The following is a 20,866-nucleotide window of genomic DNA, read 5'->3' as shown; positions in this document are numbered from 1 at the left end:
GCTATGGAATTTTTGATTAATTCCAAGGCCCTTACACACACTCTTCATCACACTCCCCACAAACTCACTTCCGTTATCCGACCATACAATCCGAGGCATTCCATACCGAGGAAAGTATTCCTTCAGTAGGATTTTCGCAGTTGACAAAGCAGTGTTGTCCTTAAGAGGATAGGCTTCGATCCATCGGGAGAATGCGCAAACCACAACTAAAATGTATTTCAGGTTATTGCATCGCTCCATATGGATGAAGTCTAATTGGATCACCTCAAAGGGACATGAAGGGGGAGCAAAACTACCAGGAGGAGTTGGGGTTCCCTTACCAGGATTATACAACATACATACCATACAATTCTTAACCAAGCGTTCAGCACACTTCGTGATACCATCGTTCTTCCACACAGGAGACAGCAACTTGCAAATACCTTTCGCGCTAATATGTGCTAACCCATGTGCCATTGTCACAACAGCCAGCACATACGCATCAGGCAACATCCATCTTTTCTGGTCCGATAAATCAATCCAACAACCATTTACATCCAACTTTCCCGTACTTTCTTTCCACTTCGTCTTTTCAGTCTCGGTGGCCTCATTCTGAATTGCTTTCACACTTTCGATAGTGTCCTCACACATACTCGATTCTGTAGGCCACCTTACCGAACTCGTCACATACATTCGTGTGCTAAGGTTCCGGGCAGTCTCCTTAGCAGTCTCATCCGCAAACGCATTACCACGACCAACATCATCCGTCACCTTACGATGCGCACTACATTTAACAATCGCCACCTGCTTAGGCAACGTAAGTGCATCCAAAAGATCATTCACAAGCTGACCATGCTGAATCTTCGTACCATGCGATGTCAGAAAACCTCTCTCTCTCCACAACCGTCCAAAGCTATGGGCGACACCAAAAGCGTATTGGCTGTCGGTAAACACATTCACACGTTTCCCTTTCGCTAACACACACGCTCTAGTTAGAGCGATCAGTTCTGCAGCTTGGGCAGAATTCTGATTTAATCGTGCAGTCTCAACAACAGTATTCAACGTTACAACAGCATACGCAGTAGTCACATCGCCATTCGGTAATTTAAAACATGAGCCATCCACATACAGCGTTCCATCTGGGTCTTCCAAAGGAGTGTTTTTAAGGTCCACTCGACCTTTTGTTTCTTCCTCTGTCCTCAAATAACAGTCGTGTTCTGTTATTTCATCTGACTCTGAGCTAATTGGTAACAAAGTCGCCGGATTCAGAACATTGCAACGTTTTATCTGAATATGACTTGCCAGCAGCGTCAGCTCGTACCCAGACAATCTCGCACTCGTCAAGTGCTGAGTTTTCGTACGATTCAAAAGAGTGTCAACTGCATGCGGAACCATCACCGTAAGCATATTATCCATGACCAATCCTGCTGATTGTCGGATGGACACCGCAGCTGCCGCTGTTGCTCTCAAACAACTGGGCAATGCTCTAGCTACCGGGTCCAAGGTCGAGGAAAAATATGCACATGGACGTTGCTTACCACCAAAAGGTTGCGTTAAGACACTCAACGCACAACCTTCCCTCTCATGAACATATAATGTAAACGGCTTACTGTAGTCAGGAGTACCTAACACAGGAGCCGAACACAATGAATCACGTAGTTCAGAAAAACTTTTCTGACATTCTTCCGTCCATGGTAAAGGAGTTGAAACATCCTTGCACGTGAGAGCTACCAATGGTTTCGCTAGCAATGAAAAATTTGGAATCCATTGCCTGCAATACGACGTGATACCTAGAAAGGCACGCACATCTCTTTGGGTTGTTGGCACAGCCATTCGCGCAATTGCTGCAATTCTCTCTGGGGTCAACCGCCTTCCCTCCTTTGACAATAAGTGACCTAGATAGGTTACTTCTTGACAACAATATTGGAGTTTAGAAGGTGACACCTTGTGATTTAACTCGCAGAGATGTTGCAGCAGCGATACCGTAGCAATTTTGCAAATGTCCTGAGTATCTGCAGCTACCAATAAGTCATCGACATATTGGATTAAGGCCGCACCAGCCGGCAATGAAAACGCATCCAGTTGACCCTTCAAGGCTTGACTGTAAATCGATGGACTCTCACAGTAGCCCTGAGGAGCGCGTTTGAACCGGAAGCTGCGTCCACCAAGAGAGAAACCGAAAAGGTCTCTGCTCTCTTCTGCAATGGGAATGCTGAAGAACGCATTCTTCAAATCAATCACCGAAAACCAAAATGCAGAAGCTGGAATCAGAGTCAGTAGTGCCGTGATGTCAGGCACAACGGGGAACTGAGGAATCACAATTTTATTCACCTCCCGTAAATCGATAACAAAACGATAAACAGGTGGTTTCAAAGGATCAGTACGTTTAAGAATGGGCAGTACAGGGCTGTTGCACACGTTTCCCCGCGTTTCCTCAATAACGTCTTTCTCGATCAAATCATAGATGATCGCTAACAATGCTCGTTCACCATCAAGAGAGATACGATACTGGGGAATACGTGGCAATCGCACATTAGATTTCAACTGAACAACATAAGGAGAGATGTCAAGCAGGCCCACGTCATTGGGACCTGTAGCCCACAAAGATGCAGGAAGAGAACTCAATTCCGGTGGAAGCTTATCGAGAGACAAGTACATAGGAGAGACAACCCTCTCTCCTAAAGTAAGCTTTACACCCGCAGGAGAACAATACAGAGTTGCATACAAACGTTTAAGCAAATCCAGGCCCAAAAGATTTTCACCACAGCCCGTGGTCAAAATCAACGGAGCTTCTAGCTCACAAGGCCCAATTGTAAGGGGCAGAGGGCGTGAAACTGGATTGCTAACGGGGGCGCCAGAGAATCCAACGGAAACATTTGTTAAGCCAGACAAAGGTGCGCCAGGGAGTTTCGAATGCTTTATGGAACTTTTCGCTGCACCAGTGTCCAACAGAAAAGGCTCAACGACGCCCGATGTAGCAACTGCGACGTAAGGCCCTCTCTGATCAACCGGAACTGATACCACTCCCTCTCCTTGTCTATGGCTGTCCTAGTAATTACTGTTGTCAGTTCCCTGATCGACGTAATAATCATCTACATTGTACTGCGCAGATCGTCCTTGCGATGATCCACGTTGATCAAAACAATTATCGGAAGTTGATGAGTTATCTGAACGGTCATTCTGAGCACCACGACCCCTACCGCGTGATGTCTGCTGTGAACCACCACGACCTCCTCTGGATGAATTACCGCTATTACGATCGTTTAGAACAGGACAATTGAATTTGATATGACCCTCCTGTCTACAATAGGCACATTGATTGTACCCTAACGAAGATCTTTGGGAAGAGGAGTCATTTCGAGATTGTGATCGATTCGATTGTGGGTGCGATCTATTTTGCTGCGAAGCATTCTGAGTCAAACGCGGAGGATAGGCCTGCTGTAACAACACTTTAGTTTTGAGTTCTTTTGTCTTTTTATCAGCACGGTCGTTCTCCTCTTTCTCTCTATTCTCATAATATTGTGCTGTGGCCAATATCTGAGCTGAGGTAGAAACGGCCCACGCACTCTCAGAATTTTTCAATTTATTGCTCAAATGGGGTAATAAGTTCGAAACAAATTTGTCCACAAACAGCCGTTGACCACCCTCAGTGCTCATATCCTGACCACTGTGATCAATGAATGCCTCCTCAAATCTCGTAAAGAAGTCGGAGACACTCTCGTCCTTCTTCTGTCTACAAGCTGACAATTTGTCCCAATTCACCCTCATAGCTGGCATTAGAGTTTTCATAAGCGTGATTATTCTCTGGGGAAGAGCAGCAATCAACTGCTCGGGTTTAGCACCACCAATTTGTCGACCATCCGCCGCTACAATGGCAGCCCAATCACCACCTAATTCGTTTGCGTGATTTTCCTGACGAATCTTAGCCCATACCGGTTGCGGTACAACATTGCCAAACAGCATGTCAATATCAGCAAGATTCATTACCGTAGCATCTACGAGCTGCGATAATTCCTTGTAATACCCTGTAGGATTTTTGCGAGGGTCAGGCAATGATTGCTTCACCTGCAACACTTCTGAGCGTTTCCATGGGAGATGTATCCATACCCTCTGAAAGAACGGCAAGATCGGGGGGTTTGCCCCAGGATTACCTGGCATCCATACTGGTGGAACTTCTCGCATAGGAAACTGACCAGACTCATCTGGCTGTCTTTCAACATCTTCAACAAAGAGGGCTTGAGGTATAGGAGTGGGACGGAAAGATAGCAACCGTTCAACAGCACGTCGAACATTGGTATCCACTATCAGTCCAGTCGAGAACTGAAGCTGTAGGTCAGACAAAGCGGTCAGCACCTCGTCAGGTGCATCGGCCGATATCTGATCACGAAGAACCTTACACATTTCTTCGAACACGAATCTTTGAGTTGGTATATTGAATTGACAAAACGTATCGAGTACGACACGTGGTGGATTTCTAAGAGGATGTGTCATCCAACCCATCGCCATATTATATAGCGAAGCGCGTTCCCTGTTACCAGGAAGCTGACTACGTCTCTGAGGACCATCTGAACCAGCAGACCCAAGAACAGGTCCGAGAGAATGAAAGAAGCTAGCCGCAAGAGGAGAAGTACGACTACGAGTAGAGGGAGAAGTATAGGACACAGGACTAACAAGCGAAGGAGTAGAGACAGAAGCAACAGCAGGAGTTAACAGAGCAGGAGCAGTAGCGGGAGCAGGAGTATGTGGAAGCGGAGGGGCAGTAGGGATAGCAACAGGCAGAGGAGCAGGAACAGTCGGAGGAACGGGTGCAGGTTGAGGAACAGGTGGAGGAAGAATAGGTGGAAGAATAGGTACAGGGGGAACCACAGGAGCTGCGGTACCCTGTACATACGGAGGTGGCGACTTCATAAGATAGGACATTAAAGGATCCTCAACTGCTTCTTCCTTCTTTTACGACTCCGTAGGCAAAGCAGGATAGCATTTATCTATAGTCATGCGCTGTAGTCTATCAAACACTTCCTTTTCCTTAACCTCCTTATCACGCTGAAATTGCTCTGCTTTCTTTACAATGGTAGCAACACCATCTCTCTGATTTTGTTTAGTCTGTCTGATTTCTTTCTGTCGGGCTTCTTTACGCCACAACCGAAAGGCATCAAACATGGCCGGCCTTGACTTTTTCTCGAACAATTTAGCCTCTAGGTTATCTAAGATCGGGGTCTCAAAGCTACCATGAGGTGGCCAACTAAGGACACCGTCCTTCTTAGTATAGCAAATCCAATAATCATTAAAAGTAATCGGGCCTAGCCCATGTTTGCTGTACAGTTCATAAGTCGGAGTTCCAACCGGAGGTATCGGACACGAGTCCTCCAGTCGGGAATCCGCACCACAACGTCTGAAACAACTAAACAAAGTACTACGACCAGGCATCTTGCACACTAGCCGAGTTTCACAAACGTCAAGGGTTACGGGATTTACCAAGTCCCAGCAAAAAGCGAAAACCCTCGGTTTTTGGCGGCTGCAGTCGTCAAACAACACAACAAAGTACCAAGAACCACAAATGCAATGGAACCATGCAACCACTAAGCAACCACAACCAAGAACTCTGGGAGCGACCCACAAATACTTAACTCAAAGATCGATGGCGTCACCAGGAAGGCCCGTCAGTCGTCTCGCTCTACCAAGGTCTACGCCAGGCGCCAAAACAGGTCTACAGTCAGGGCAGCAGTCCGTCGCAGCCGTCAGGAGGCAGGAATCTTCGCGGGAAAAGTCTTCGGGGCACTTGTTTCGACAACAGGATCGATGAAGCGGAGTGCACCTTCCCTCAGAGATTTCACACGAAGTTCCTCACGATCGTCGGGCTTGGACCGGTACCACTGATGCAGCCCCACATTGGGCGCCAACTGAAGGACTGGGTTCTTTAAGACCCAGCGGTGCCAGGGGACAACACCTGAAACCTTCGTGGGTAACCTGCTCCGGCGTACGAATGACAGAGACACAGGACACTTCCTTCGGCGTCAAAGATTCAAGGTTTATTTGCTGCAGGGAAACACAGAAATCACGGAAGTACAACGAGTGTAGTTCGGGGAGACTGCTTCAAATTGGGTCTGTGGATCGCTCCTTTTATACAAAATTCTCCCATAGGTTTACATAGCACACAAAGGTTTACAACCCGGTTCCCACAATTATCCCCGAGAGGGGTCGCTTTGGTCACTTTGATACTCATAAGGTCCGGAACATAAGTGCGGAAACATTTGGCGGTTCCCAACTGTAAAAACCCATCTTCCCACCATTAGTACATTCCAATCAGCAGTAAAACAGATCGAAAAAAGGAACAAGGACAGGTGCAGAGGAAGATGGAAACAGTGGGGAGATTGGAAAAGGGTGTAAAAGGGGAGGTATCGGGAAACACGAGCTACAGGCATCAAAGGGACGTGCCTAATGAGATGCACGGCTGAGACAATAAACCAGCACGGCGAGATAAGCCTCGAGCGGGGCCATCTGCCTTACAGTATCATCCCCTCATCATAAAGACACTTACAAAGGACATGTGTCTTCCGCAAATATCTTGGGAGCCCCAGGGTCGCGAAGCGGACAACGTCCGTTCGCTGGCTACATGAGGGCAAGAGACAAAATGGATGCCGTATCTAAGATGGAACCCGTGGGTACAGAGGAAAAACCCACGTAACAAACGAACGGTTTAAGTTAGCACAGCGAAACTGCGCGCACTTACTAAACTCGTCATTTGCGGTTCGTAGATACCAGACTCGACCATATTCGTGCGAGTCGAAAACACCACTTACAATTGTCACGGAACCTCAACCCAAGGTATTGAAATATTTCGAATTGTTCCCACGGTGTAGAAAGTTTATAATAGGACAGAGTCCTGTCGTAAGAGTTCAGTTGGTCCGTCAGTAGCCATCGATGTTGTCGGTCAGATTCGCAGTGGGAAGATAGAGAGCTGTCAGCCTGAATCTATGTCAGGTGATACCACATCCATCAGAATTGCTGTCGGGAGGTCCAGTGGGTCGATCGAGTGAGCAGAGGAGTAAAGGGGAGGAAGCTGATACTGAAGTTAGAGAAGCTCGCAGAGCAGAGTCCGAGGTCCCGAAGTCCATCCAAAGGAGGGGAGTCCACCCGAGGTCCCGTGGGTTGTCCGGAGTCATTATCCTGAGTCCCGTTCCATTCCTGGTCCAGAGAGGGAAGTCCTGTCTGGTGTGACATTGCATGTCACTATCCACACTTTTAGGTAATTATGAGCACACGGGTACCTGGGGTTTATTAGATGTTGCACACTTCTATACCTTTGCTATGGTATGCTTTTCATTTCAGGCGTTATTTTCTGCAATCATTTAAGCGCCTGTTTTCTATATCTGTGACTTTGTAGGGTTTATAGAGAATATTTCTTTCTTTGTATTTACCTTATGCAAAATTCTTATATAAAGATTGTTCAAACCTCCTACAGGTGGGGTTATTCTAGGCAGCTAATTAGACAGACTAAGAAGTGAGTAAATCCTTATCTACCAGCCACTTCAACGCCCTGATCCAGGGCTTGAGGTTTGGTAAGACCTCAAGGGAAATATAGGATAGGAGCGTAAGGGTAAGTATTTGGATCGCCGAACCGGACTGGTGCGGATGGGTGAATGGGGCCCAGTGTGTTGAGTGCGTGCTTATGAAGGTTGCCAGGTCCGGCTCGGGGAAGCTTGCGCGCCATCTTATGTATTGAATGACTAGATTACTGTCTTATTAAAAATACAAGCATTTTGAGAAGGCAAGCTGCCTGCCAAGAGTACTGGTTATTCCTTCCTCCTCAAGTGTCACACATGGCTCGCCACTAATAGAGAAGTACCCGACTCCTGTAACTGGAAGGGATTGAACGTATGACAACTCTACAGAGAGTTCATTTACAAAGTTGAGTTTTTAACAAACCAGTGAGGTATAAGAGCCCACTTCAGAGAACGGAGCATACTTCAGAGGTCAGAAGGTTCGAACACCAGTGGGGCAGACTAAGACCCTCGTTTCAAAGGTTGTGCAAAATTTGGCTGTGATAATACTGCTTATATATCAGAAGGGGGGGAAAGTAGAAGCGTTCTGGGGGCCCTACTCAGCTTCCGGATATATATCACTAAATCAAAAAGGGGTGGAGCCAAGAGACCTCGAAGGATCTGGCACAAATATGTAGAAGACCCTCAAAAGCCATTATCCGCCATTGGTATGTTTCATGCCATTGGTGTAATCTTGGCTGTTACCATCATCAGGTCTTTTGTTGGCTTCCACCAGGAGGAGATCCTCAAAAACTGGTTTGGATCTAGTTTGTGCAGAATAGAAATTTTTAAATTACCTCTTTATCATGTGGAGCAATTTATTCTGAACAATTAGAGGGTAAGATTAAAAACGGTGGATGTGAAATATGGGATGTGCAATGTGTCCTTCACATCACTTTGTCAACATGTTTCAGCCTGCATGCGTCCTTGTCAGTGCGATGTCTTACTTCAGGTGGAGTACTATCCCCTGGGTTTGGTGATACCACCGGTTATATTCATTCCGGTATCAACATTCAGTAATGGGGAGACCACACAGGAAGCTAGCGTCTGCGTCACAAGAGTGCAGCCAATGTCTCTCTCCAACAACCCTAGTGGTAACTCCAAAAAAATCTTAAAAGCAGAGGAGAAATGCTTCCTTCATACCAAAAGAAATGCGAGTATTTATTGGATGTAATATTACAACACTAGAGTGATATTTGGATGTATGAACGGGATAACTTATAAATAGCTCACGTTTACCACTATTCTGAATTCCTCAGTCTCGGAGCGTTGTCAATTCAAAGTGTAAAATAGGAATTCAATTGTTTGAAAATAACACTTATTTTACAAAAGATAATCACATTCTATGCACATTATACAATATAGATGTGAGTAAACTCAGCAGCATCTGTTATCCTTTAGCTAACCATAATTCACATTAGCTAAATCCACAGACGTCTGTGCCGTAAAATAAAGATTTCATGAGAATTTTGATGCTTGTGGGAGAATGTACGTTACTCATATGACTGAGAATTATAGATGTCATGTTTGTTTTGGGGAACAACCTTTACAACGCAACTTTTACCACGCAGTGCCTTTATATCGCAACTATTTCAACGCATGCCATTACAACGCATTGCGCTGGGGGGCGCTCTAGGATAGGGAATAGATTTAATTTACTATCCAACACCTTCCCTACTATCCACGGTGACTGGAGTTGGAATAGTTAATTAAACTATTCACTATCCAGCACCCCTCAACACTATGCGTTGTAACAGCATGTGTTGTAAAACCTGCGATGTAAAGGCATGCGTCGTAAAAGCATGCGTTGTAATGTCATACATCCGTTTGTTTTTATTCTCGAAGGGACAGATTAAGGAATGAGTAAGGGCGTAATCACACAACGCGAGGTAATGGAACATTTTTAAAAGCGCAAGAACATGCGGAAAATGATCTGTAAATTCAAACACAGATGTGCGGAGGTTTTTTTCTGCAATAGAAAAAACCACATCTGCGCGTGCATTCAAAAGGGGACCATTTTTAGAAAGTCCCCAAGGTTTTACAAATTAAGCACAAAAAACACAGGGATTGTGTTTCGATGCCACCCTGCATTTATTTGCGGTTCAATCTCGCCATTTCTCCTGTGCATTTTATGCAGAGGGAAAATGACATTTTTTTGGGAACAGCGCTTGGTATTTTCACACTTGACTGCCCCAGCCAGTCAAGCTTTTAACAGCGTTCACGGCCTCCAGATAACTGCATGACTCAGGGGAGGACGCTTCCACAAACAGACTTGGGCTGACCTGAAGACCCTACCTTCTGCTGCCCGGGATAATTGAACTTTTCTCTCTGGCTGGACCCGCTTCCCCGCATTGGTGTTCCCGCTCGCCCGCCCGTTGCTGCACCTTTCCACCTACGGTGCAGCCGCCGAGTGGGGGCGAGCTCCCAGTCTCACCAGGGAACTACAGGCTCCATCTCTCCTTGCGGCCGGAAGCCGCACACCTGAACTACGTGCCAGGAGGCACACAAATACCGGCTTCCCTCTCGGTGGAGCGTGACGCTTCCACAAACAGACTTGGGCTGACCTGAAGACCCTACCTGCTGCTGCCCAGGATAATTGAACTTTTCTCTCCGGCTGGACCCGCTTCCCCGCGTTGGTGTTCCCGCTCGCCCCACGCCGCTGCACCTTTCCACCTACGGTGCAGCCGCCGAGTGGGGGCGAGCTCCCAGTCTCACCAGGGAACCAGGGAACTACAGGCTCCATCTCTCCTTGCGGCTGGAAGCCGCACACCTGAACTACGCGCCAGGAGGCGCACAAATACCGGCGTCCCCCTCCGCGTCGGGGAGCGCCCGGGCTAAGCCTGGGCCAAGGGCGGGTCCGTTTAAGCCCGTTTAAGACAGAACTGGGCCCCCTCTCTTTTCGCACGCAGAAGGGGAACATTTAGAGCAAATCGTATGTTTGGCTGTGCTTTAATACTTTTAATATATTAACTATATTTGAACTGTGGTCACATATTGGGTCTGCTTGCAAATATGACTACTCGCGGTAGCAGGAGCAAAACTGCAGCGGGGGGGGCTAAACTAACAGGTACCTTAGATAATTTCATAATTCAGACAAACTCAGTAATTGACCAAGGTATACACCTAATGGAACACAGGGTGTCCCAAGACCAAAAGATCATCCATGGGGCACCTAGCGTTAGCTCGAACTCCTGTACCTGCCAAGGAAATGGATCTCTTTGAGGTCCATGCGGATGTGCACTGCATCCCGCCGGGGCGGGGGGGGGGGGGGAAATCAGTCAACCTCCCTTCCCCTATTAGATTCATTGAAGTTCAGATTTGGAAAAAACTCTGTTGCTTACTCTGGACTGCTCACAGGTTGAAAAGAGCACAAGTTCATCTAGGGAGAGGAGGGAGGGTGAATAACCTAAAAAGAAAGGCATCAATACGACTGTCCCAGGGGCAAAGAATCCTACAATAGTTAAATCTAAGGGTGCTTGTAATTCATCCAAAAAGCAAGGGTTGGGACAAGAACAGGCTAGCAAGAAAGGGAATGAACCTTTACTAACAGAAGCTGTAAACGTGGTCCTAGATGTATCTGATGTAGAGGTCTTGCTTAGCAATGATGCAGAACATCAGGGTGACACGGATGGCCAACTCTTAGTTAAAATGGGGAATCTGTTTAAAACCCTCCTTGCACCTTTAGAAACTAGATTAGTGCACATTGAAAAACAGCTCAATGAATTGCATAACCTTACCAGGAACCCACCGAATCCAGGGGAAAAAAAGATAGCGAATGGTAAACCTACAAAATCTGGCCAAGCAATTTTAATAACTAAACAACCTCTAGTACCCGCGCAAAAGGTAACCATCAACCCTGCAATCCCAACAGAGAAGAAAACAGCAGTTAAACCCCCTGGCCAGAATCAGCAAACCAGGAGGGAGGAGATTTCATCTAATATCCCTGCTGTCCCCCCTAAAAAACATTGGGAAAGGGTGGCTACAAAGGGCAGATTTGCTGCGAACTTGCCCCCAGAGGCGAGCCCTTATGTAGTTGTCCTGACATGGGTAGCGGAACTTGAAGAGTTTGTAGAGGAACCAATTTGGTCTTTAAAGAACAAAGTTTCTTACTGGCTCACCATTAATCATCCCCTACCACCACATATGCCCAGTAAGATCTTAATGGTACGTAGGGTGCTATGGGTAGGGCATGATAGGAAGACAATACAAGCATTTGCAATGCAATAGGTCTCGCAGCATTAAAGTTTGTGTTATTGGCATTGTATATGACAATGTGTTGCATTACATTTTTAGCAAAGTCTGTATTGGTGTATAAAGAGGATTTGCAAGATGATAGCGATGGGGTGGGGATGGATGGATGGATGGATGGATGGAGTGGAGGGGATGGATGGAGTGGGGGATGGATGGAGTGGGGGATGGATGGAGTGGAGGGGATGGGTGGATGGATGGAGTAGATAGGTCTTGTATTTACACTAGTTTATGCTATTGGCATTGTAAATGACAATGCTTTTTATTTATGTTTTGGTTTTAAAACATAAAAGGCATTGTCATTTACAATGCCAATGGCTTAAACTTGCGTAAACGCGAGACGTATTGCATTGCAAATGCTTGTTTAATATGAGTGATTTAAAAGTCTGTGGAGGGCGTTGCCTCAGTTTAATGCATGACTCACTTAAACTTCTGTGGAAGGGATGCCTGTCAAGAGTCTGAGGAGGAGCTAGAGCTGAAATTATTGTTAAATGGAAAGAATGCTGTTAAAGGACGGAAATCCTGATATTGATAATTTCAAGAAAAAGAATGAAGTGAAAATGGCGTGAATAAAGATTTTTAACGTTAACTTTTGGAGCGCTAATAAGAGATGCTTCTTTCTGGTTGTGCATGGGACTTTTCATCCAACAGTTGCTCGACAGAGCGGACTTTATACTTTGAGAGGCCCCGGCCGCCATGCATTGATTTTGGGCGTAGGCTGTTGGGAGGCACATACTACAGGATAGAGAGGTCTGTTTACAAAGGCATTTCTGAGGCCAGGAAGCAGTAATGCACGAATGCTCTTTCACATGCTATTGCACTTTTGTGAAACGGCCCCAATTAGTGAAAGTGCACACACAGAGTGCAGAGCTTTTTATGTGCACCAAGTGTGCATCATTATTCATTTTTGAGATCTTTTGGAGCCACTTCACAATGGCATGTAAAAGTAAGTACGTAAAAGACTACTACAGGAGCGCGGCTTCATATATTCCAATATGCCTTTCTGAATATGCCCCTCGGTGGTCTGCCATCGGACAGTGGCTGACTCTGCCCCTTCGCCACCTCTCTTTCAAGACAGGCTGCCTCTTGCCAATGCTTCTTTCCGCCCACGGAAGTAGAAACCCGGCACTGGTTAAAAGTGTCGCTCGCCGAGCATTAGGCATAATCGAAGGTTTGGAATGGTGCTACAGGTCACACGAGTTACAAAGGGAGGTGGAGGAGAAGGTCCCTGTGCCCATGTCGGGTGGAGAGAGGGTCGATGCGCCTGGGAGGTGGAGGAGAGGGTCCCTGCGCCTGGGAGGTGGAGGAGAGGGTCCCTGTGCCCATGTCGGGTGGAGAGAGGGTCGATGCGCCTGGGAGGTGGAGGAGAGGGTTGATGCGCCTGGGAGGTGGAGGAGAGGGTCCCTGTGCCCATGTCGGGTGGAGAGAGGGTCGATGCGCCTGGGAGGTGGAGGAGAGGGTCCCTGCGCCTGGGAGGTGGAGAAGAGGGTCCCGGTGCCCATGTCGGGTGGAGAGAGGGTTGATGCGCCTGGGAGGTGGAGGAGAGGGTCCCTGCGCCTGGGATGTGGGGGATAGGGTCCCTGTGCCCATGTCGGGTGGAGAGAGGGTCCCTGCGCCTGGGAGGTGGAGGAGAGGGTCCCTACGCCTAAGAGGTGGAGGAGAGGGTCCCTGCGCCTGGGAGGTGGAGGAGAGGGTCCCTGCGCCTGGGAGGTGGAGGAGAGGGTCCCTGCGCCTGGGAGGTGGAGGAGAGGGTCCCTGTGCCCATGTCGGGTGGAGAGAGGGTCGATGTGCCTGGGAGGTGGAGGAGAGGGTCCCTGCGCCTGGGAGGTGGAGGAGAGGGTCCCTACACCTGGGAGGTGGAGGAGAGGGTCCCTGCGCCTGGGAGGTGGAGGAGAGGGTCCCTGCGCCTGGGAGGTGGAGAAGAGGGTCCCTGCGCCTGGGAGGTGGAGAAGAGGGTCCCTGTGCCCATGTCGGGTGGAGAGGGGGGTCGATGCGCCTGGGAGGTGGAGGAGAGGGTTCCTGCGCCTGGGAGGTGGGGGAGAAGGTCCCTATGCCCATGTCGGTTGGAGAGAGGGTCGACGCGCCTGGGAGGTGGAGGAGAGGGTCGATGCGCCTGGGAGGTCGAGGAGAGGGGCCCTGTGCCCATGTCGGGTGGAGAGAGGGTCGATGCGCCTGGGAGGTGGAGGAGAGTGTCGATGCGCCTGGGAGGTGGAGGAGAGGGTCGATGCGCCTGGGAGGTGGAGGAGAGGGTCCCTGTGCCCATGTCGGGTGGAGAGAGGGTCGATGCACCTGGGAGGTGGAGGAGAGGGTCTTTGCGCCTGGGAGGTAGGGGAGAGGGTCCCTGTGCCCATGTCGGGTGGAGAGAGGGTCGATGTGCCTGGGAGGTGGAGGAGAGGGTTGATGCGCCTGGGAGGTGGAGGAGAGGGTCGATGCGCCTGGGAGGTGGAGGAGAGGGTCCCTGCGCCTGGGAGGTGGAGGAGAGGGTCCCTGTGCCCATGTCGGGTGGAGAGAGGGTCGATGCGCCTGGGAGGTGGAGGAGAGGGTCCCTGTGCCCATGTCGGGTGGAGAGAGGGTCGATGCGCCTGGGAGGTGGAGGAGAGGGTCCCTGTGCCCATGTCGGGTGGAGAGAGGGTCGATGTGCCTGGGAGGTGGAGGAGAGGGTTCCTGCGCCTGGGAGGTGGGGGAGAGGGTCCTTGCGCCTGGGAGGTGGAGGAGAGGGTCCCTGTGCCCATGTCGGGTGGAGAGAGGGTCGATGCGCCTGGGAGGTGGAGGAGAGGGTTCCTGCAGCTGAGAGGTCGAGGCGAGGGCGTTTGCAGCTGAGGGGTGGTGGGGAAGGTCCTTGCGCCTGGGAGGTGGAGGAGAATGTTCCTGCATCTCTGAGATGGAGAAGAGGGTTCCTGCAACCGAGCGGTTCATGGTGTGAACACAGGAGTCCTGCACAAGTGGGTTCCTGCAGTGCGGTGCAGAGTGCTACAGAGAACGGGGTTCTTTTAGTGGGACTGGGAAGACGAGAGGCTGCTCCACCACAAGCCTGTGAGCCCTGTACAATCTCTCCGTGCAGGCAGTGTACCGGAGTGCTGCCAGCGGACAGATGCCCCTCACGCACCAGTAAGTGGGCAATAAAGGCATTGGGCATTATTCACGAATGCGGGTGTTGCTCTGGGAAGAGTTCCTTCAGTCTCAAGGTTGCACGAGATTCGCTGCGCGTGGCCAGTACAGATCTGCGCAATTTATATGCTGAGACCTGTAGAGCTCTTGACAATGGGGCTCTGGGGAGCGAGAAAACATGGGCAAATGTTACATGCTAAATACATGTCACAAAAGTATGAAGCAATCTGAGAGAGGGGAATGTGAAAAGAAATGTAAATACGTTCATGATATATATCCAGGTCCCTGGAGAGGAAGGGCCGATGGGAGCAAAGGAAAGGACAGTGCGCAGAATGCAATCATTTGAAGTTTATCTGCACACCGCCCAATATAAGAGTTGCGGAAAAGGGGCAGCCGAAAGCATAATCAATAGGATTGCAACGAAAAATACGCATGTAAGTAGTGAACCCCGGAGGAGGCGTGCATGGCTGCTGTAGCTGTCACGAATGCGTATACCACGTAAATATGCAAATGAGGTATGACAAGGCCATATTATGTCACACACAAGAAGTCCAGAGGGGGCAGACGGGAGCATAATTATAAGCCATGTAATAAGGAATAGGCTTGCAGGTAGGGAACCCACGATTCACTCCTACCGAGGAAGGGGGAAAACGTGACCGATGGAAGCATCGCAAATGCATGTACCATAAACAAGTAAATATGGCATTACGAGGCCATATTAAGTCATACACGAGGATGGCAAACAAGGCCATATTAAGCCACGCAAGAGGCCAGCAGGGGCAGACAAGAAGGCAAATCAGGAAAATACAAAAATTATTAATGATGTTCTTTCGCTTTATGGTAAATTGTGCGCACACTTTGACACTCTGGTTTTTGTTGCTATACAAATTATTTTTAACTTGTTATGAGGAGCGTTTGTAAAAGTCAAATGTAATGATCGTTTCAGTAGTATTTGGGAAGCTGTGATCATAAACAGATTTAAAAAACATAAAAGCTTAAAGGAAGCGCGAGCGCAGCTTTAACTTTGCCCCCCCCCGTCCCCCCTCCCCCCCCACCCCCCACCCCCCTTCATAAGTGAACCCACGGCGAAAGGGTGCAGAGTTTGGGATCCACGGTAGAGGGTTCCGAGAGGAAGAGGAGCATTCCAGGGGCCAACATAGTGAGCTGACGGCGGGGCCACTGCCGGCTTGTCGCGGGGACACCGGCAGTGGGCGCAACTGGACACCGTCAGCACAGAGTGGACTGACAACAGAGTGGGCTTCTGGCTGTTATTTCTATATGTATGAGACGTAAGTAGCGCCTGGTAAGGCATCGAAGCGCATTCGGTATCCGGGTAGGACGTGTGCTTCATGTGTATGATGCCCCCATCTAGCTCCCAATATGTCTGAGGCACGTAAAATATACCCATGACGAGGTCAGCAACAGTGCACCGCCGAGAAGCCTTGGGCGAGCTGACTTCACAGCGCGCCGGCACTTCATATTAGACTTTAACCTCTAATTGAGTCTTCGAGTTTACAGTGGCGCCCCCCAAGTGTCGTCAGAAAAAAAGCCTGCGAATTCCAAACTCATTTGAGTAGAAATACCTTCCAAGTATACGGCTATGTTTCCTATCAATATCACATAAAACTAGCGTTACCATCATGCAACTGAGGAAACAGAAATTTTAGGTAGTCAGTGTGTCCCCTCCCTCGCACCCTATCCACGTACCTATGCCCCATGTATGTCCATGTTATCATATAATTCCCTTCCCGTGCCTGTCATAACAATGCCCCTGCATTTCCGTCTGATGTTAGCATGTCAGTTATTAGGCCTTCCATGAATGTAATGTTAATTCTGCACTGAGGCCTGCGCTGCCAATGCATTTACATGGTACACGTTTAAAATATCGCGAAGCACACGTTTTTGTGCCCCAGCCGAGCCAGGCCCTGAATTCAGGCTCCGAGCCTCTTCTGTCTCTGAAAGCTGCAGTTTAGGTATGCATCCCTGACCTCTACCTTACTCCCTGCCCAGCCGAGAGGTGCTCATCCTGGCCTGCCTGCCAAGACGGTATTTTGCCTACAGTTATCTGCTCAGCCTCCGCAAAAACACATTCCAGTCTAGTGAAATAGGTAAACATATCTCCGCCTGCAGAGCATAGGGCCCAGCCTTCCTGTCTCCGTGCAAGTGATTTACTGAACCTGTTGCCATAGTAGGCCCATGGCCCCGCGCAATGCATGAAGAAATATATGCACACACTAGCATTTAGTGATGAACGGCCTCTGCTCGAGAGACCTTTACTTCAGACAATACATCCTCCAAACACAAGATATCAGATATGCCAAAGGTGCAGGTCGTTCTGACATCCCAGACTCCAGACTACTCTACTAGTGCTAAAGTTAAACCCCCAGTTCTCTCCAGTTGCACGTCAATTTCACGTCATGATCAGTTACGCGCACATGTAGGGTAAACGTTTCTGCTGACCCTGCAGACTTTCTCTATGCATCCACCCACCTATGACACTCCTATGACTCCTCGAATGCACACCCACGTGTACGCCTCTTTACACGCCTTCTTTTACGCCCATATGTTCTTATCTCTCTCTTTTCACTTGTTACGCCTACTGTATTCATAGCAATTGTATGGTTTTACTATATATAATGTGTGATGTTAATAAAACGTTAGATATCCCTTCCTGAACCTTAGTGGTGATGGAACCCGATTCTCAATGACTCGAGTCATTTTAATTAAATCCCTTATGACTCAGATACCACGGACTCTGCCTCTCATTTTATGAGCTATTCTTATTGTTATTAATGTATGGAAAAATAGTCCCGGTAATTTATTTACCACATAATTCTGGAGCCCGAATAGGGACGAGTCCCCTTCCTCACGCGCCGGCGATGTAAGCGCAGCCCCCTGACCCCTTCTACAGCCGTGACGGACCCCTTCTGTGCACATCCGCAGGTTTTCCTGCTAACTCCCTCAGGCCCACGGAGGAGACGGAGACTGCGACCAGGCATCCACACGAGGCGGTGAGGATTGCGGACTGTCCCGACCAGAGCCCAAGCCGAGAGAGCAAGGTCCGAGGTATCCGGAGGCCCACCTGTTCCGAGGCGCATGCGTAGCAGCAAGGAGCCGTAGCAGTCCAGTCCAGTATCCAGTTTCCGAGGCCTTCAGTTTTGCTTTCCGGTGAGTACCGTTGTTGGGAACGCATATAGACGGGTTCATTTATTTGAGCCCGGTCGGGACGGGTCTGGGTACACAGATCCAGTAAAGACGTGTCCATTTAGGTGGATGCGGTATGACGTGTCTCTTTATGAGACCGGTATGACTGTACTGTTCTGGCAGTGCATCCAGTATTCTAGTGTTGTATTTCGAGCTTTTCAGAATTGTGTTATTTTATGTACCGGGTAGTATCTGTTCGCAATGTTTTAATGTCGTGGTATGAATGATTGTTTGCAGTCTATTATTGTGCTTCTTGTGTTTTTCGCTCAAGCTAGTTCAAACATGCCACTGTTTTCGAAATTACGTCAGTGTCACGATTCCCCAGTCCCGCCTGTTCCTTCCTGTGGACACATTCAGAATACCCATCGGTAAATGTACACCTTGTACAAATGGTTTCTTTCCCATCTGAAAAAACCCACCCCTTTCCCGTGCACCAGCACCTCTTATGTTTGTGTGTGTTTGTAAATGCTTGAGTGCTTGGTAACATGCTTTAAAAAGACGTTTTTTGAATTAGGAAGGTAATTACGATGTAGTTGCATGAATGTTACTTTTTATCTCATTTTGTGACCTCGCTTCAGACATGCCCGTGAGCCTTTCGTAGTATTTCATCTTGCTTTGACATTTGGGAATTGAAAGCCTTCACACGCGTAAGACGCGTGTGCTTTGTTTCTGCTGTCTGCCGTCGGAAAGCAGAAAGCCTTCCGCTCGCACTGCACGCGGAGGGCTGAAGGCGGTTGCAACGTGCAAGCGCACGTTGACATTTGGTGCGGAGGGTATTTAAACCGCACCCTCACTTGAAAACTCGCTTTGCCTCAGGAGTTTCAAGTAAGCAGCATCGCGAACGTCATCTGGAGGATCCGGACTCAGCGCTCCACATTGGACTTCAAAGGACTGGACTGCAAGGCCTTTTGAACTGCTGAATTCAGCGCGAGGACTGAAGAACTCGGCAAACAGCTCAGGAATCCTGAAAACCACAAGGAAAGATTAAAGCTAAGTTTCTTTGGATATTCTAAAGGCGCCCAACGCAAGAAAGAAAAACTATTTTAAAATAGGATTTAACAAAAGTTTGTGTCTTTTAGGAAACTATTTTGAATGAATGCAGACTTACATTTTGACTGCCGAGATTGAATCTGATTAGAGATTTATTGTAATTCACATTTTTGTTTTCTGCTTAGATGGTATTCACAAGAAATTCATTGTGATCCACAGATTTTGTTTTAGGCCTTTTAGGGAAAACGATCTAGTCAAGGAATATTCATTCACAGAAGTCATTGTGAATTGTTTTCGCTAGAGTTGTTGTTTTCTTGGTGAATTTCATTCCCTTAGGAAAAATTACACTTGAGATGACCTGAAACCACCATGTAATTCTGAAAAGAAGAGTTTATTCAAGTAAGTGTAGATAACCGAAAAGAGGAGAGAGAACTAGGAAAATAATAGTGAAAGGTTGGATTGTTAATATTTTATTTATTTAATTCGCAGACTTCAAAACTAAAAGACAACTCCCAAGACTACGTCCATCCCTGACAAGACAAAGAAATACTGGACGGTGGGCAGAACCGGACTGATCGCAGGTAGGAAGCAACTTAGGGAGAACTTGATTTTACATAGAGTTAAGGGGGAACTAGCTAGAAGTAGGAATACAATAAAGATAGAGTGGATACTGAGCTTTATTGTTCTTGTTAATCTGCAGGTCGACAGTTAAAGGCACAATCCTCCAGTCAACGTCCAGTACCGGCCCTCCTCCCGAAAGTTCTAGTTAATGCTTAGCTGTAAGTCTAGTCAGCAAGTCTTAGTTAGAGTTTTCAGGAAGTTGGTCTCTTGCGTCTCTGCGAAAATCTCTACACTGTCTACAAGAATACCAGTCATTACAAAAGGTAAGAGACAGCGTACTTAGGTCTTGACAGAAGGCAAAGCCCAAGAAGAATATTTCGCCCAGACGCAATGGACCAGGTATCCTTACAAGAAATAGCAGCAGTACTTAAGGATATTAGGGATGAGAATGTTTCTTTACGAAACGACATGTCTGCGTTACAAGCGGCAATTCAGCAGGGTTCAGCCAGTGTGCAGACTTCATCTTCAGACTCAGGGGGGGGTACTCAGATTCAGGTAGTTACCCCAATGCCAACGCCCTTAGCCCCACCAGAACGTTTTATGGTGATTGTAACAAGTTTTCCATATTTTTGCAACAATGTCATCTACATTTCTTAGCCAAGAAATCAGCCTTTCCGGATGACTCCTCCAAAGTAGCTTTCATGCTATCGTATTTTGGAGGTGACGCAGCCCTTTGGTCCATTCCTTTAGTAGAAAGGGATGATGCAATTTTGTATAATTTCAGAAACTTTGAACGGGCCCTAAAGAAGATTTTTGCAAAACATATGTTTGTGCAGTCAGCAGATAATGAGTTATTGAGTTTATAAACAAGGGTCTTCTGATCTCCTTCACTACATCTCCCAATTTAATCGTTTGGTTTTAGAGGCTAACTGGCCATACGATAAAAGAATTTCTATTTTTTATAGAGGTCTTCGAGAAGATCTGAAAGACATGGTTACTCAAATCTTAGAACCTCCCGATGATATCAGTGAGTTTATCGATCTAGTGATTAAGTTGAATCATCGTCTTAGTGAGAGAAAGGGCGAAAAAGGGAAGAGTGACCATAAAATCCTATTTGTTAAGGATAGAAATACATCATCAGGCAAGGAGGTAGGCCCAAAAACCGATCATGTGGAACCTATGCAAATAGGAACAGTTCGAGGTCCCCTCTCTAAGGATGAAAAGGAGAAGAGACG

The sequence above is a fragment of the Lissotriton vulgaris genome, chromosome 6, assembly GCF_964263255.1.
Source record: "Lissotriton vulgaris chromosome 6, aLisVul1.2, whole genome shotgun sequence".
In the NCBI taxonomy this organism is placed as follows: domain Eukaryota; kingdom Metazoa; phylum Chordata; class Amphibia; order Caudata; family Salamandridae; genus Lissotriton; species Lissotriton vulgaris.
The sequence above is the reverse complement of the archived record's forward strand: the minus strand, read 5'-3'. Positions refer to the sequence as shown.